The sequence below is a fragment of the Pleurodeles waltl genome, chromosome 8 (assembly GCF_031143425.1).
Source record: "Pleurodeles waltl isolate 20211129_DDA chromosome 8, aPleWal1.hap1.20221129, whole genome shotgun sequence".
Classification (NCBI taxonomy): domain Eukaryota; kingdom Metazoa; phylum Chordata; class Amphibia; order Caudata; family Salamandridae; genus Pleurodeles; species Pleurodeles waltl.
Window position 1 is genome coordinate 68,315,463 of NC_090447.1, and position 19,709 is coordinate 68,335,171.

The 19,709-nt window shown below is 41.6% G+C and overlaps 1 long non-coding RNA gene across 1 annotated transcript in view; it reads left to right on the forward strand.

The window, feature by feature from the left end:
* The window catches only part of LOC138249056 (uncharacterized), a 174,617-nt gene that overhangs the window by 129,205 nt on the left and 25,703 nt on the right, over positions 1 to 19,709 (forward strand). Inside the window, exon 4 of the long non-coding RNA XR_011194690.1 lies at positions 10,374 to 10,419. This is a non-coding gene — a long non-coding RNA (uncharacterized lncRNA). The remainder of the gene's footprint in view (positions 1 to 10,373; positions 10,420 to 19,709) is intronic.

The window sequence follows — 19,709 nt, forward strand, 5'->3', positions numbered from 1 at the left end:
TTCATGCTCCTTGACGTGACCCCCGCTAACATGCATGGACTCTTGTATTCTTAGCCATGTTCCCATTTTAGTGTCCTCTGGCATTAAAAGTGAAGAATTCACAAAATGCTGTTCACTGTGTGCCACACACATGGTGAATAACTGATCACGAAACCTGTTTGTGTGTGTTTTCCCCACAACTTTATTTTTTGTACGTGCAATGCCATTTCTAGAGATCTAACATAGGTTTAGCTTTGTCTAGACACTAGGGAGCACCCAGTATAAGTCAAAACGACTCCCTTTCAGGGTTACATGGTTAGAGTGGCACATAAATTATGCAAAACAGAACAGAGAACTCTGGGGAGTTCCCAAGGTTAGGTGGAACGCAGCTCCAGTAAGGAGCACCCTGCAACACCAGCAACGGCCTAGATTTGCTCACCTCAAATGTCTGTTTTTCTAGCAAAGTTTTTAAGCATGGGATTGGCACAATACCATCCATGAAAGCTGAAAGCAGCAAAGTCTTTGCCATTTTTACAGCAAAGATTTTAAGCATAGGATTTGCCCATTGCCATCCTGGCCGAGCTGTAAAATGACAAAAGCCTTTACTTATATCTATATATATATCTCCAGTCAGGGTGTGCTTGTCAGTGGGCTTCAAACCACCGGTGGTGCCTTCTGCAGTATGGCGCCCCGTGCTGCTAATAATTTACCAAACAAATCCTGGCTATCAATAAAGAAGCCACAGCACTCCATGTGTATTGGTGCAGTAACCATTTATTCAGCAAGAAAATTGCCTATGCCTTTTGGCGCCTTAGGCAATTTTGTCACGACATTGATTACCAACGTTCCCCGACAATTTATAAACACACTTTTTTTCCCCCGTCCTTAAGACAAACATAGTGAAGGGACTAACCCAACTACAGGAAAACACCACACTATCTTGAAGTTCCTTATAAGTCTATGAACATTCTTATTGTGAAATAATTCTCAGCAAAAAACAAGTTAATAGCTCTGAGACTTTCAACATATCATATACGAAAATTATTAATACATATAATTTGCCTCTGAAATATTGTTATTAATATATCTTGAACATTTTTTCAACATATAGAGAGAGCAAAAAAAATCAATAAACACAAATTAATGACATATCTTAATATAATAGATATCTAATAATTTTCTAATCTAAGAAGCCCTCCCACCTGTAAAATATATACAATAAAAGACCATATGAATTCATACAGTAGTCGTTCCTCAGATAGTTCATTTTCAATACATACACAATCTCAATAATGTTATTCACCATAATGCCCAAGTGGGCCTAACAAATTTTAAACTGACCAGTCATGATGTCTTCTCAAAACAAAAAATAAGAACATTCTCAGTGACTGCTACCCGTGGCACCATGTTTTTTCCTGCTTTCCTGCACATCCTGCCTGTGGGTTCTGTCCCTGTAAAAACACACATACAAAAATTCACATAGCTGACAGCAAGGTTCTTCCATCAGAGGTGAACATACAATTACTCATCCGTATTTAAACTAAATGGTTCCATTGTAGCTAATTCTAATATATATCTGGACTCCATCTGACGTAACTCTTTTTCTCTATCCCCTCCTTTTGATCTCCTTTCCACACTATCAATTACACAATACAATCTCCGAGTATGATCTCCTGCATGAACCTTGTGGAAGAGTCAAGCAACAGGGTATGCAACATAATGCTGTAAAATTATTTTGTGGACTGGAAGAATTGTACTTCCCACATACAATTTAGAACAAGGACCAGACAGTATATACAGTATACTGCAAACGTGGTCTTACAACTCACCACTTTACTTATTTTTATGATCTTACTGAAAGGTGTTCCCAGATCACTAATATTTTTACCAGTTTTGCATGCTTAGCAGTTAATACATTTGCAAAATCTAGGCACAGGTGCCAGCCAAGTACTTCTTTTATTCTTTTCTTCACCTCTCACTATATAATTTCCCATGGATTTTGCTTTTCTAAAAGTGATTAAAGGTCTGTTGCTGATGCCCCTACCGATTATTGAATCATTTGTAATCAAATGTCAATTTCCTCTGAGCTCTTTTCTCAACTTTGGGTGCTTCTCATTATATGCTGCTATAAACCTCACTATATTGGCTTTCCCACCACTATTCTGATTATCTTGCTTGTCTACATTGAAGAGGATTTCCTCCCTCTTACATTTGGAAACCTCATATATAGCTGAGGATAAGCTATCCTCTGTATAACCTCTCTTCTGCAGCCTAGATATTGCCTCTTTCTGAGATTTCTCAAATAAAGACAGAGTACTACAAATCTGTTTGCCCATAACAGTTCCCCATAAGGAATGGGGCAGGTGGATGGAAACTCTGTGCATGCAACATAATGTTGCCCAATGTTGGTTTTCTAAAAAAACTGCAGTCTCTAATTTAGAATCACAGACTTGGACCTGTACATCCAAAAATTAAATCTGATTTTCCCTCGCATTGCATGTAAAGTGCAAATTTAACTCATCATTATTTATTACTTCCACGAGGTCTCTAGCTGAATTCACACCACCCCTCCACAATACAATCAAATCATCAGTAAATCTTAGTCAAAGTAAGATTCTGTCAGTCCATTTTTAAATTTCAGTGCTATAGAGAACCTGCTCTTCCCACCAGCCCATATGCAAATTCACATAGCTGGGGGCGAAGCAGGTTTCCAGGTTCCTTTTTGTTGTTGAAATAATTTTCCATTAAAGAAGAATACATTGTGGGTCAAGCACCATTCAATCATGCTAAGTAACATATCATTGTGTGCATAACACTTCAAAGGGAACATTCTCAAAAAACATTGTACTGCTTTCATACCATCCTGATGACATATACTGGTATAAAGCAAAGAGACATCTAACATCATCATCAGCATGCCATCCTCCCACGGGACATCAAATATGCTTTTTAAGAAATTCTGAAGTGTCTTTTATATATGATGGAAGGATTCTGACCAGAGGTTGTAAGAATTGGTCTATATAGGTAGAAATATTTTCAAATAAGCTGCTATGGAAGCAGTAATAGATCTACCCATAGGGTTAGTAGCATCCTTATGCACTTTTGGAATCAAATAGAAAAATGATATTACTGGTTCATCAACATTCAAAAACCTATATTCATCTTCATTCAATAATTCTACATCTTTCCATTCCTTCAATTCCTCAAAAAACTCATATTTCATTTTCTCATACATTTATTTGCTGATTCTCAAGCAGCATTGGCCATCATTCAATTGGCTAGAAGCCTCTTTCATATATGATGCCTTACTCCAAATCACCACATTTCCCCCTTATCAGATGCCTGAATCACACAATATTCTCTGTTTCCCCATTTATCCATAACCAGCTTGAATTTCTTATGTTCATCAGTCCACCTCCTTCCCTTTTTACTTTTCATTTGTATTCTCCTCATTTCCATAACCATGGATTCAGAAAAGACCTCTATATTATCATGAGTACTTAGGGGGAGAAATCTTGAGCAAGGTCTAAAATCCGTATTACCCACTTCCTTCAAATCCAACATCGATAGAATCTGCTCCTTATCAGCACCTAAGTCCATCTGATCTCCCTCCTCCTCCAAAATCATCAAATCCTTCAGAGTCTCCAGGTCAAATACTTGTAACATATCCAAGGGGTGACTGACTTGCTTTTCCTTACTAGTCTGATTCAATTTCGTGGCAAAATATATCTTTGATTGCAATTTGTGAACAAATGTGTACAAATTTATCCGGGTCTGTGCATAGTTAAAACCTGCCCGGGGACAAAATGATAAACCCACTGCCAAAACTGACATCTTCTGGGGATAAGGGAATATCAGTTAAGTTAATTACAGTGTTGTCTGGTGTTAATACTTTGGTTTGCTGCCAGTTGTCCATCCTCTCTGTTCATTGCCTTTTCCTCTTCCCAAATCCCCCTCTCCTCGCATTTATTTCCTTAATTTGCCCCATAGCATTCTCCATTTCAATATCTCAATACTTTCGCCAAAATTTTAATCATGTTCATAGAACTATTTTCATTAATTTTTACTCACTCCCTGATTAAATCAGGATGCAGATTCTCATAACTGGGGACTATCATAATGTGCAACCCTCATGGGATCCTACCTGCTTCAATATAATCACGAAGTGAGGATGCATCCCAGTACTTGGAGATTTCCAATCTAGGTAGTAGTTCCAATTTGATCAGTAAACCACGCAGGACAACAGATCCAGACATCTCAGAGCCCTTCTTCACAGTACATGTAGTGCTTGTACTCTGTCCTCCCTTTTGAAACAATTCATTTGCCACTTCCTGCCTTGCTGCCAGCTCACCTTCTGTCATATTCTCAAAATTGCTTGCCTGTTAACACATGGCTTCTCTCTCACAGTAACCGGAGCTCCGGCTCCCACAGTAGTATGTTTCTCGAGGACAAGACACCATGCGCAAACTCAAATAATACAACCAATATGGCCCATATTTATACTTTTTTTAGCACTGCATTTGCGTCATTTTTTTACGCAAAAGCGGCGCAAACTTAGAAAATACAATTGTATTTTCTAAGTTTGCACCACTTTTGCGTCAAAAAGCGGCACAAATGCGGCGCAAAAAAAGTATAAATATGGGCCTATATTTTGTAAGTATGCGCCGCTTTTGTGTCAAAAAAAGACGTAAATGCAGCGCTAAAAAAGTATAAATATGGGCCTAAGTGCCTTCCCTGTTTACAGCGTCACTCCTTCGTACTCAAACTTGCAAGGAGCTGCTGGAATCCAGCTCTCTCCAGTCAGGGCACGCTTGTCATTGGGGTCCAAACTGTCAGTGGTGCCTTCCGCAGCGGCCAGCGCTGCTAACAATTTGCCAAATGATTCCTCACTATCAATAAATAAGCCACAGCATTCCACGTGTATTGGTGCAGTAACCATTTATTTTTCAAGAAGACTGTCAACGTGTTTTGGTGTCTAAAGCACCTTTGTCACAACATTGATTACCTACGTTCCCTGACACTCTTTTTCAACCGTGCTCAAGATAAACATAGTGAAAACACTAACCCAGCTATAGGAAAACATCCCACCACTGTGCCTAATTTGTGCTTGTTGTTTCCGGTGCTGAGCACCGGCACTTATTTTTGAGGGCCGGCGCTTATTTTTCTGCCTCAAGCATTTACTGCGAGCAAAAGACACACGAAAAAGATGGAGGAAGAGAAAAATGAAAAAGCGTCAGAAAGGGAAAAAGCAGAAAGCTGCAAGAGTGAACTGAAGGGGCAGGGATCGGCTGTAAATGGATTAATGAGGCCCGAGATGGCTTCAGGTTTAGGCTGCCTCAGTATTCTGTGCTCGCACATTTTACTACAGCAGCCCTGTGTTTAAGAGGAGAGCTTTGAGCACCGGCACGTTTTTACTTACAAATTAACCACTGTCCCACCATCTTGAAGTTCCTTATAAGTCTACAAACATTCTTATTTTGTAATAATTCTGAGCAAAAAAAAGTTCACAGACTTTCAACATATCATATACGAAAACTATTAATACATATAGTTTGCATGGTTGCTGCAACGATACACGTGGAGTGCTGTGGCTACCTTCAAACTTTGTTATTTGCACATAAATAACTGTATATGATGGTGCAGTGAAAGTTTACAGAAGTCAGTCAACACTGCTAGGCTGTACTTTTCACATCCTCAACTCTACCGGAAGAAGTAGCACAGGGAATAAGATATCCCCTCTTCCCCATTTAGCCTGTCACTGCTATTCCACGGAATCATGTACTTCTTCCACCACTTTCAACATTTCTGTCACAATTCAGCTCCCTCACCCTTGCATGCAGCTCACCTTCAAGGTTTTTCACTTTTCTCAGTACCCTCACTTTTTGGAATAACATCCCATACTGTTGCATAGCTCCAGGCACTGTTCACCTAAAGAGAGCAATACCACCCATCACTTACATGTCCTCATCGATGCCCTCTTCTGTGCTGCTGTGTGTGCCTTGTGAAAAACAGTGCAGCTGTTTTCTGAGTGTGAACAATTGCTCAACAATAGTTCATTCAGCAACAGCATAGGACAGTCAGCACCATCTTTCCCTTGCTGCCCTGTGCATATGCCTTGCATCCAGTCTATTGCTGTACATTGGCTCTGTGTTATTTTAGCTTCTACCTGATTACACATGGATTCATGTTTCCTAGTAGAAGCAAAAAACCCAGAGGGCACATGCTGATACAAAACCTGGGGTTTTTCTAGAGCCACAGTGGTCAGATGTCTTACCCTCTAGCACACAGATTTGGTTCAATGCACTGACATTGAATTAGAATGCCCTTTACACTGCAGCCCTCACACTAGCCCACTGAGCAATCCTCCACAAGCAGTGTTTTCCTGTTGTTATTAATCCCATTAGATGAGTTCAGGTTTAGGGATAAACTGGCAATCCAAACAGTCTTTCATTTACGAATACTTCCCTCAAAGTCAGCTTTAGTGCTTAAAATATGAATGATAACCTCACAGAATGCAAAAACAAGAGCAGTTAGACACAATGGTCAGCAAAATCAAAGAAAACATTTTTAACATTTTAGCATGTTTTTGGCATCCAGCATCCTAAACTATGTCTAGGTGCTATGGTATTCTTAGGTAAAGCACCAAACTATTAAATGGCAAAACCAGCCTTGTGACTTTCTTCGGATGGATTTCACCTCCTACCTTTGAGTAGCTGGTCTCAGCTATTCCTTTTCAGAGCTCTTCCGACTAAACAAGATATGTGCTCTTATTGAAGGACACCTGCACGGCTTATGAAATCAATTCTTTATTTGAGAGTGAATTGGCTCAGCAATCTGCCATGACCTTGGCAATAATTCTAGCACAAATACGTCTTCTAATCAATGGTCAAATTCTATTTTTCATATACTATTTTACCTCTGATTATAATCATATTTTCAAAATCAAAATGGTTTGGAGACAGTAAAGTTTCTCTAAGACTGAACTAAGATGGTGCACATGTAGATATTAAGCATCTTTGTAAACAATGATTTTACACTGAAGAGACCATTTTGTAAAGGCTGAGCCAACTAACGTGAACAAAAAAACATGTCAGTTTAAAGAGTTGTTGCCCATAATGATACCAGCATTTCTGAATGTGTTCTAGCAACATCACACTTTCTAGTAGAGATAAGGGAAGGCTAAAAGCAAGTAAGCAATGATAATGATAACAGAATCAATGAGATCAATAACAAAATTCACATCAATACTTATCCTCACTGCTAACTGAAATAATTGAAGATTAGTGGTATTTCCTCAGTTACCCAAAGACCTCTCACCTATCCTACCCCTTTTGTGACTTTTCCAGTGGCAGATTATGGTCAGGCACAACAGGGTGTTCTTTTGACAAAGGTTCTGCCAACCACATTTTCTAAGCTGCAGTTTTGCTAGATAGCATGTCAGGTCAATAGGACACTTGTTCATCCATTCATGGGTGTCACTAATTAGATGATGAGGCTTTTTGCTATTTGTACCACCACATGGTGGCCAATTCTCGGTTACTATTGCTGCCTTGCCTTGCTTCCAAAACCACAGTGATAGTTTCCTTAGAACTACAAAACTAAGTTCACCTTACAGAACATGTAACACATATCAAATAGGCAAATAACTACTCCCATGTAATTTCAAAGCAATTTAACATTGCTTAATACTTAGGACATTTCTAGATTTGCTGTAATATTATGTTGTGCACAGTATGATCTAAATTTGAAAATGAATCAATAACAGGGACATTTTGAAAGCTGTAATCAATTTGCTAATTCTTATTACTCAGCATGCAGTGATTACTAATAAATGTTTCAAAGTGAAACCAACAGTTACCTACTGCCATTATCTAATTAAACCCCTGAGTTCACATGTTATAGTTCCACTCAACCCATAGTATCCTTTTCATGCCTAATCAAATCGGAATACTCATGGAACATTTATATTCTAACCAAAATATGCACACATTATCATGTCCATTAACTATTCCAAACATATTATATAACAAACACCAGATATACTCGGCTAGTCAACTAGTTGCCCATAAAAATATTTCTTGACACACTTTCAAAGTGTCTATCATGTAGTGAGGCAGACATTTGACCTCAAAACCAATGACATTCAAAAACAATGACTACATTTGTCAGGGTAAAAGCTTTGCCCTGTGGCCACATGTGCTGACAAGCTACAGTGAAAACTTGACATTTAAAAGTTCTGGTTTCCTGAGTCAGGTATTATACTAGCAAATAAATCAGCATTTGACTTTGCTCCACAGTAGAAGCCCTGGAATGTTTTGTGCGAGCTGGGAATGCCACAGGAGATGTTGGCCCTGGCTGCTGACCTCGATGAGCAGTGCTTGAAATGGAAAAATAGAAGTGCAGGTACTCTGTGCCAGAGTACCTGCTTGTTTATGAGAAGTGCCGGTACTCTCCAATTAAAAGTATCACGTTTTTCTGGAGAAGTGCAGGTAAAATAAAAACGTGCTGGTACTTAGTACCGGCACATTTAAAGCACTGTTCATGAGAACAATTTTGCCAAAATTCAATGGGGGGGAACAGGGCAACTCACAGACCACAGGAAAGATTTATATGGGAGGATAGAACTCCAGAGGGTGGAGGCATTCAATTATTTGGGCATCAAACTGACAGGCAATATGTCCTGGAAACTGCATATAGGTAAGATGAGCATGAAACATTGTCAAGTTGTAGACGTCTTATTGAGTGAACATGATTCATCCTGATGTAAACCGGTTAGACCTGCCCTCCCGATATACAATGCGAAGGTGGTGGAGGTGGCACTCTATGGAGCCAAACTGTGAGGGCCTTCCAACACAATAGAAGTAACAAGGACAGAGAACAAGCACCTCAGGAAATTAGTACTTCTGCGGCTAGCACTACCTTACATACCCTAAGACTAGACATGGTCTGCAAGCAAATACAAGATAAAGCCAGGCTGCAACTGCTCTTGTTTGGGAGGAGACTTCTCACCACACCAGAGCTTACATCTTACACTTAGGTGTTTTAAGAAGTAGTTGAGTTGGACAAAGTGCAAAAAGTAGCCTGGTTTGGCTACGTCAAAAGAACTTTGTCTGCTGTGGGCCTGCAGTAGGCTTGGAATTCCTGGTGTCCCGACCTTATTCCATCTAAAGAATGGCTAAAGAAGTCTTATTGGATTTGGGTTGCCTAGAACAGTAAGCAATATATCACAAGGGGGACATTAACTACGGTGTTTCCCATCTTTAAATCCATCAGTATCTATGAGCCATACTTAGTTCTCATAACAGATCCCATGGACAGGAAACCAATCATCCAGTTTAGGTTAGGTTCTCTACAGCTCAAGTCATGCATTGCCAAATGGTCTGTATCACAGCAAAGTGTGACACTCTGTCCAGTCTGTGAAACCTCTAATGAAACTGTGAAAGATATTCTATTTGCCTCTGCAGCTTATGTCTGCTTGTGATCAACAGAGATTAAGCTGTATGCAGGCTATTGAGCACACGCTGCCATGATGTGGCATAGAATATTAAAATCAGACCCTAGACTCATATTTGTCTGTACAGTTGCAAAGTTCCTGGGCAGGATGTGGATCATATGGATGAAGGCATTATTGACTTATGTCTAAATTGCCTTGGCCACTCTTTAGGAAATTATGTGGCTAGAATCATACCCCTCTGCGTATTAATCCACAACCTTCCCTTGATGTGATACCCTGGACTGCCACCTTTTAAACAACTTGCTAACAAGCATCACTGGGAAACCTCTGGCTGCTCTTTAGAAGCTAGACTCCAGACTCTTTGGCCAGTTAGTTGTCCTAGACATAGCAATGTTACCACTTTAAGGGAGGCAACGGTGACTAGGATATTTTAAAAAGCATTATTAGGTGCACATGACTGACCCAAAAAGAGGTTTTTTGTCCTCCTGTTTGCTTTTCCTCTTCCTATTCTTCTAATGTAGACTTTCAGCCCTTGTTGTTTGTGACTTAACCATTATGCTCTTGACTTGTGTATTCTAAATCATGAAAGGTTTCCCACATTGTTCAACATTACTATCCTTGTGCATAAGGGCTTTCAACTTTGAAAAGTCATCCCAACCCAAGTGTGTTGCATTGGATCATGAGCTGTGATTGCTAGAACTGTGCTGTCGCTTATCACATCAAGTGGACATTTACTTATGTTATGTGTGATCTTTGACACTTTAAACACATGCTTTCTAACTCATGTAATCTATGGTCAGAACCAATGTTTTCATTGATGAAGAAGATGTGAAATCTGTCTTTTCATCTTATTTTTATGTTTATACTTTTACGGCCTACAACTGAACTAAAGTTTTACTACTACTACTAGCAGTAACTTTGTTTTCATGTTTTGTTCAAGGGACTCCTGCATTGAAACATCAATTACCACTGCTGCAATATATTTGGTGAGTACTGTATCTGGTTTTCTCATTTCACCTTGGTTGTTGCATAAAGAAGGTTCTCTATATCTTAGTTGCACACATAATTTGTCTTTGTTATTGAGGAACTCAAGGGTCATATTCTTTTGGTTCATACTCCCGAAATATGTGTGATTGTCTCAAAGGTACCTTTGCAGCATCATCCATAGCGAACAATTAACCTATCCCTCTGGAGATCATGAGTCTTGTACTTATGGCATTAGCTCATATAATAAGTAGTGCAGTCCACTGTTTGTTTCTTCTTTTTCATGTACTTTGTTATAATTAAATTGGAGTTTGGATTGCTCTCAACACAACCTCCCTGCTCCGGACAATTTTTCATTAGTAAAACATTCCACCAGTCATATGATGTCTACATTTTCAAAGAGTAATTAAAAAAAATCTTTGAGTCTTATAATGTTTGCTTGTTATTAGATCTCTTGCGTACATGAATGATTGGGCCCCCCATTCGTTCTTCTGGGTGGTGCCTCCCAGTGGCACACCCGCACGTCAGGTTGTGCCAGCTGAGGTAAAGCTCTTTGCTTGAAAGAGGAGGTGGCCAAGTTGTTCAAGTATGCACAATTGATCAGAGGACATCTTTGTAACTAGGTTGGTAAATTGAGTTACACAGCTTCAACATTTATTTACGCTCTTACTAATTTTTATGATTTTTATCTGTTTTTAAGAAATACTTAATCGTAGAACTACTATCTAGGGGTTTGGCTTGCTGACCTTCGTGCCCGTGTTCAGTGGCCCGGTCAGCAGAACAAGTTCTGCCTTCTGCTTTTGTTTTTACTGGGGCTGCCCCCCTCCCTTACCTCCTTTCCATCTTTCCCTCCATTTTCGACCCTGTCTTTGGTTGCTGGTCCTTGTTGCGGCCGCCATTTTTTATCGTTGCTCTGAGCACGTTTGCCAGCCGCCATCTTGAAAGGTTAGCGGTCCAGCTGCCACCCTTTCTATAATCAGGTCCACATAAAGAGCGCGATGTTGCAGTCACGCAGCGGCTGCGCCCAAGGCAAGCCCGACTGCACCCATCCACACCAGGACGGGCCCAGGGGCCAGACCCCTTAGTCCTGTCAGGAGAAAGGGGCCCTCTTATTCCTCCTAGGCTCCCCATTTGCTTAGGCTGCCTCCCTCTGAATTATGCCAGTCCTGCTTAGATCCTAGTAACAATAAGTGGTCTTGCTCCTCCTGCCAGTGGTCCCCACAACTTGGAGTGATGGTGGGCCCATCATTCGAGGTAGATGCACACAGCATCTTTTTGCTGGCTAACTGCCATTCTCTGTCGGCTCATAAACTCAACATTAATCTTCCCCTAAGTGATGTCTCTCCTACAGCCTTGTTTTTAACTGAGACATGGCTGCATGAGGGGTCTTTGCCTGATATCAACTTGGCACTACCCAAGGATATTTAATAATGAGGCTGGACAGAACCACCTCAAAAGGGGGTGGAATTGCTATTATTTACAAGGAATCTATTAAGCTTACATCCCGGCTTCTTCAGCTAACCGACATTGAAAGTATGTTTTTTCAATGTCACTAAATCCCCAATTTACATTTTCAGGAGTCTTAGTATACCGGCCTCCTGGCCCCTTGAATAACTTTTTACACTCTTTTTTGGATCAGCTTGGCGAAGTAATATGTAAAAGACCCAATTTTACTATTTTAGGTGATTTTAACATTCATGTAGACAACCTAGATAACCAGGCGGCTAAATGCCTCCTTGCTGATATGGAGGCACTGGAACTTGGCAAATTGGTTAGAGGCCCGCTCATGATAAAGGACATACCATTGACTTCATTTTTAGTAATATAGCAGGCCTAGTCTCCATGCCTCCTCTCCCTTTGGCCTGTTCAGATCATTTTTTAATCTCTTTAAATTTAGCCATTCCTACCATATGCAAACCACCTCAGTCAATAGTTCAACTTTTAGGCGCTGGCATAAACTTAACACCAACGATTGGCTCGGTACTGGCTCTTGGAGCTCCAATCATCGTTCCTGTTAAGACTGAATAGTTGAATTTCTCATTATGTAGGAGCACTGTTCCTGATCAGTGGAAACATACGATAGTCAAACCCCTGCTGAATAAACCTAACCTGGATGCAACAGTGCTAAAAAATTATAGACCTATATCGCTATTACCATTGGCCTCTAAAATATTAGACAAACACATTAATGCTCAACTCTCGACATTTCTCGAGGATAACAACATCCTTCATCCTACCAGATGGGGTTTAGACCAGGAATCGTATGGATCAGGGGCGCATGATGGCAATTGTACTCTTTGATCTTAGTGTTGCCTTCGATACAGCTGTGTCAGAGGTTGAAGGAAATTGGAATCGAGGGAGGAGCACTAAGTCAGCTCTCTTCATTTCTGAAGGGAAGATCATTTCAGGTCCTTGACGGCTCTTATCTTTCTAGCATGATTAAATGTAGCTGTGGTGTGCCACAGGGCCATTCCCTCAGTCCTATGTTATTCAATATCTATTTGGCCCCCCTGTCTAAGATAGAGGAGCCATTCTGACTTTCACTAGTTTCTTATGCAGATGATACCCAGCTAGTGGTTTCATTTTCTACTAACTCAGGTTCTGATGGACTCTCATTGTCTCTTTGTCTACAGGTAGTGTCAAGATAGATGACTAAAAGCATGCTCCAATTAAATGGAGGCAAAACAGAAGTAAAGATACTGGGACATTGTCCACGCCTGGGCACAAACCCCATGCTGCCCAGTTCCTTGGGGGGGCTCGCTCCTCCTAGGAATCATATTACAAGTTTAGGAGTCTGGCTAGATCCCCAACCTACTTTGGAACATCTAGCCAATACAATCTCTGCTACTTGCTTTGGATTAATGAGTCTTTTATGTTAGGTTTTTTCAATTCTCCCGTTCTTGGCAAAAAGACTCATCATCCAGGCTCTCATTATTTCTCGATTGGATTATGGCAATGGATTATTCCTTGGCTCCCTCAAATATGTTAAAAGGAAATTACAAGTAGTTCAAAATGCCACCGCCCGCCTTATCTTAGAAATACCTAGGCATGCTTCTGTTAAAACTGCCCTTTCCTCACTTCACTGGCTTCCAGTAAAACAGCGCATAGAGTTTAAAACTCTGTGCTGTATCCATAGGTCACTACATAATAGAGGTCCCCCTCTTTTAAAGTCCCTAGCATCTTTTTATATACCCATCAGAGATCTCATGTCTGCATCAGCAGCGCTGGCAATTATACCCAGAGTTAAAAAATCTAGATGGGGAGGTACTACGATGGCATATCTCGGAGCCAAACTGTGGAACTCCCTCCCCCGCAGCCTTCGGCTAACCAGTAATGAACTTAATTTCCGAAAGCACTCAAAACCTGGTTGTTCTATGACCTTTTGTTTTACAATTATAGTTAACGAGATTTGTCCCTTAGCGTTGGGAGGACTTCGGGTAGCCATGCGCTATATAAGCAACTTAACATAACATAACATAGTGTGAGCAGACTGTCGGCAACAAGCCACCTGCCTGCAATATCTGCTTTACATCCTTTCCTGCTCTCTGGTAAAGCAGGCTGTGGCCTGTTGACATGACTAGAAGCTTGCCAAACTTCCAGGCTCTAGGGTCTTAAATGAAGATGGGCCAGCAGAGGCGACCCTCGCATTGCCCGGGGAAAATTACAGGATGGGTATAGAGGTCCTGTGAACCACGTCCTTACTAATTTTCAATGCAGGTCACTGGATATGTGTACTCTTAATGAAAGAAAGGTATGTTTAAATGAATATATGTGTTTCCTCAGGAGTTCTGACAGGGAAAAAAATAACTCTCAAGGGTAGTTTTAGCACCACTCAGCATTTGGTCATAAAATTAATTCCCTATGGTGCAAAATAAGATGGTCGTATGACACCTCTTCGCACCCTGCATTCCAATAAGAGATGGTTTGAATTTCTGTTTGCATTTAGGGTGTAGGCTGGACATGCAGGGATAACTCAGTCACTATGGCTTGACCCTGCATTTTGGGACTACTTGGGGGTGTGGTATTAATATCAAGAGGCGGCTCCTCCATAAGGGCGGAGGAGCGTCGCCCCCACGCCAGCAGCGAATCCACATCTCTAGGAGATACTGGCCAGTATCATAAATTCTTGTCTGGTATCTCCCTGTAAAGGAAAATGTATAATGGTGGTTAATGTGTGTAATTGAGTCCTACAAGCAGAAATCCAGACAATGACAACAAGTCCAGACTCGACTTGGGGAGACAAGGGAATAATGGGCTTAGCGTGTATCAGGCTCATGCTAAAGACTTATCAAACAAGCATGAAAGAAATGTCGTTTTGACAAATTGTATGAGAATTGAGGCATTCATTGCTGCAGTTTCCTCTCTCAAGCTTCCAAAAAAATAATTAATTACCACTGCTGAGTTCTATGTTCCTGTAAATCCCAGAGACATCAGATATTAAAATGGACTTCTAAACCTTTTTCAATTACAAGTGAAATCAAATAAAGTAGCAACTTAAAAGTACCTGTTACATGATTGTGTGGACCTAGTGGAAGTATTTTTTATTCTTGGCCAAGGCTGGTGCTATTAAAAGAGACTTGAATACCAAGTGGCAATTCGTGGGCTGTAACAATTAGAACATACATTACAGACAATGCTGGGTCACACCAAAGTGTCACCATAGACAGCTCACTTCTACAGTGACATACAGGAAAGTGTGTCTATAGAAGACATGTGGCAGGGCATTGTCTGTTCCATAGTCCTAATTTTTCACCCAAACATTTAACAACCTTCCGATCTACACAGTTTATGTCTAAAATATCTAAATGTTACAAAGAACAAGTAGACGTGTCATTTGCCTTATATTGTTTGGCCATGTGTCTGCCAAGTTTTCAATTGTCATGGTCTTCTCTGTCAATGTGAAATGGATCATTACCACTTGGTGCTTTGCTCCCCTGTTTTCACCCTTCTGGTAGCCATCTTTATTTGTTATATTTGTTAAACTTGGTATCATTGGCAAGGTCTCCCCTAACTTTTTGTTTCTACTTCTCATGTTCTTTCTGTGTGCTGTACTCTGTTTCTGCTGTTTTGTTTGCCGTGGACACTTTTACCACAAGTGCTAAAGTGTAGTGTTCCCTGTATAAATTGTATGTGTACATTGGCTATCCATGATTGGCATATTTGATTTACCACTAAGTCCCTAGTAAAGTGCATTTGAGTTGCCCAGGGCCTGTTAATCAAATGCTACTAGTGGGCCTGCAGCACTGCTTGTGCCACCCACATTAGTAACCCTTTAAACGTGACTCAGACCTGCCACAGGAGTTTCTGTGAGTGCAGTTTTAAACTGCCAATTTGACTTGCCAAGTGTACCCACTTGCCAGGTCTAAACCTTCCCTTTTTTATATATGTAAGGCACCCCTTAGGTAGGCCCTAGGTAGCCCCATGGGCAGGGTGCAGTGTATGTTAAAGGTGGAACATGTACTTATGTTTTTTACATGTCCTGACAGAGAAATACTGCCAAAAGCGTTTTTCACTGTTGCAAGGCCTATCTCTCTCACAGGTTAACATGGGGGCTGCCTTTAAATATGATTAAAGCTCAGATTCTCTTTAGGAGCAGATAGACATGTGGAGTTTGGAGTCTCTGAACTCACAATTTAAACATACATCTTTTAGTGAAGTTGGTTTTTAGATGGTGTGTTTGAAAATGCCACTCTCAGAAAGTAGGCATTTTCTTGCTTTAACCATTCTGTGGCTCTGCTTGTTTGTGGACTCCCTGTCTGGGTCAGTTTGGCAGTTGGGCTGTTTGTACCTCTCCTCTAGACAGTGACACAAAGGGAGCTAGAGTGTAGCCTGCATATCCTGATGGGCTACCTGGGCTGAGGGGAGGGGAGGAGTGGTCACTTACACCTGAAAGGGCTGTGCCTGCCCTCTCACAATGCAATCTCCAACCCCGTGGTGTGTGTTTGGGGCCTGGCCTGGGCAAGGCACGATCTTGAAAACAACAAAGACTTTCCTTTGAAGTAGGCCTACTTCAAAGACAGAAAGGGGTATAAGAAGAGGGCCCAAACCCCTGAAAATTAGATTACTTCTGGAACCAAGAGGAACCTCTGCCAAGGAGAAGAGCTGGAGAAGCTGGAGGAGGAGTACTGCCCCTTTGCCTGTGACTGTGCGTTGCTGGGTTGGCCTGCAGTAGCTGCTTCTACCTCAGAGAGGACAAAGACTGACTTTTGTGTGACTTCCCGCCGGTGAAGAATCTCCAAGGGTTTGAAACTGAGCTTGCTTTCTGTTGTTGAAGTCTCAGAGACAGCAAAGACTTCTCTCTGCCAGCACTTGGGCTTTCTGCTGAGAGTCCTACCTGCCGAGTGGTGCCCTAGCCTGTCTCTGGGCCCTTGAAAGGTGCAGCTGGTGGAAAAGGACAGAAATCTGCGCAAAGACAGCTGTGCAGGGAAACTTTTGATGCACCACCCGCTTTGTGGCTGAAAAACCATGCGCCGCCGGCCTCACTGCTCAAATCAATGCTCCACCTGCATTGCGGCTAAGGGATTGACGGAATGTGGCAGGAGAAACGACGCGCAACACCCGCAGCGGCTGCGGTTAATGACACAAACCTCCATGCAGCGCAGTTTCTGGACACCGGATTTCAACACAACGTTGCTGGGAACAGAAAATCAACACAAAGCCTGCCCGGTCCCGAGGCGCGTCCGGATCAACGCGTCGCTTTTTTGCGGGAGAGAAGAAATGACGCATGCCGACCCGACCAGGGGAGGAACTCTTGCTCTTGCTTGCGAGTGAGAAATCGATGCATTGCTGGCCTTTTTTGATGCATGCTCACCCATGCAGCTTCATTTTGATGCTACTCAGGTACTTTTTTATGCTAACAACGTTTTCACTGTTTTCTAAAGGATTTAAGACTCTTTTGCTTTTTAAATTCATAACTTGACTTGTGTATGTTGGATTTGTGTCATTTTGGTCTTGTTTTGTTTAGATTAATATTATCTATTTTTCTAAACTGGTGTCATTTTGTAGTGCTTTCATTGAGTAATTGCGGGTGTTGGTACAAATACATTACACATTGCTTCTGAAGTTAAGCCTGCCTGCTCATGACAAGTTACCAAGGGGGTGAGCGGGGGTTAACTGAGGGTGATTCTCCTTTACCCTGACTAGAGTAAGGGTCCTTGCTTGGACAGGGGGTAACCTGACTGCCAACCAAAGACTCATTTCCTAACAATATTTGTTATGGATGACATGCCATCTTCTCCTTCTGTCATATTACTGGAGGTCTAAGATATTGCAAATAACTTTTTTCTGCTAATATGCTGCAGCCCATAGGGATCCGATAGAACCCCAATGCCCTGGGTACCTAGGTACCATATACTAAGTACTTATAAAGGGGCACCAGTATGCCAATTATGGGTGAAATACTGGGTTATCAGTATGCAATAACCATAATTTAAGGGAGCAAGCATAACTACTGGGGTCCTGATTAGCAGGATCCCAGTACACACAATCAAACACACTGACAAACAGTCCAAAAGTGGGGGTAACCAAGCTAGAAAGAGGCCACTTTCCTACAGTAGTTAGTTGATGTATAGATGTAATTTCTTTTGTCTTTGTCTGAAGATGTGTTTTAAGGAGTTTGGGGGGCTGATGTTTATCATGTGGTGTTAAATGTATAGAGTAAGGTAGGTTAAGTTATGGTAGTTGTATAAGGTAGTGGAGTTTAGATTAGGATAGCTAGGTTTTATAGGTTAGGTAGTGTTAGTTAGATATATTTAAGTTTTTTTTTTAAAGTTTTTGTTTGCTACATATAAGTCTCCATCATGATTTACTGTGTAGGAATTACCATGTCTGCTCAGGTAATGTTAGGCACATGACTTTGTCTTTGCTAGCAGTGGTTGGCAACATGTGTGACTAGATGATTTCCCCATGGACAGGTAGCTGTCAGGTTGGCCATGGAATCACAGCAGCTATCTACAAACATTGTTGAACAGTGTACGTGACAATCTGGATGTGAATTCATATACAGCCATTAACATACAGTTGTTCTGTCATAGGACATGCATTGGTCGAAAGTTGTTCTTATTGCACTCGCCCATCCCAATGATTTCTAACTCACACACTGATGCCTACCCCTTACACACTCACACTTGCATCATTTGCTTATCATAGCAATGTTGTTTGGTTGCTACTATCCATGGGTAGACCATCTGTTAGAAATGGGGTCTGTGGTTGCCAGTCAGGTTACCACCTGTCCAAGCAAGGACCCTCTCTCTAGTCAGGGTAGGTCACACACAATCCAAATTATCCTGTACCCACCCTCTGGTAGCTTGGCACTGAGCAGTCAGGATTAACTTGGAAGGCAATGTGTAAAGTATTTGTGCAATAAACCATGCAATAAAACAGTATAACACCACCAAAATACACCCCATAGTGTGTAGAAACACATATAATATTTATCTGGTTAAATGCAGGTCAAAGCAATCAATATTCAATAAGTGCACGTTAAAAAGTGATTAAAAGAGTCCTTAGTCCTTAAAAAGTAACAAGTGCCTCTTGCAAGCACAAAGTACCTGGTCTGCGTTCAAATTCTCCACAAGAGACCGCAGAGGAGGAGATGTGTGGAAAACAGGGAGGTGTACGTCGGTTTCTCCGGGCGCTCACGGACGATGCGTCTATAATTTTCCATTCAGGGAAGGCTTTGCATCAATTTCCGGCGCACTGACTTGGATACTCTCCAGGTTGGAGGGTTTTCAGATGCCCCGGGGACAATGCAGAGAAGTCCTGGGCATGCAGGACAAAGTCACAGGAGCTGGGTCGATCCGGTGGGTAATGTGTGGAAATTTCTGTTGCATGGCAGGTACTGCGTCGATTCCTCTCAGGAAGTTGGGCTATGTCGTTCCAGCTTGTCTATGCATCGATCCAGTGGGCCATGCGTCACAGTTCCGGTCACTGCGTCATCTCCTATTAGAGGAGCGGGCTGCATCGATCCGGTTCGGCGTGCAGTGATTTTTTCACTGCAATGCAGGCTGTGTGTTGTTTCTTGCAGGCTGTGCATCACTTTTCGCAGCACAAGGAGTTCTTTGCAGAGATGAAGTCTTTTTGGCCGTCAGACTTCAGAAAACAGGAAGCCAGCTCAATCCAAGCCCTTGAAGAGCACTTCTCAGCAGAGCCAGAGGGCAGCAAGGCAGTAGGGCAACAGCAAGGCAGCAGTCTTTCTTATAAAAGCAGTCCAGGTGAGACCTTTGGGCAGCCAGGCAGTTCTTCTTGGCAGGTTGCAGGTCCTGGTTCAGAGTTTCTTCACCAGTGGTATCTT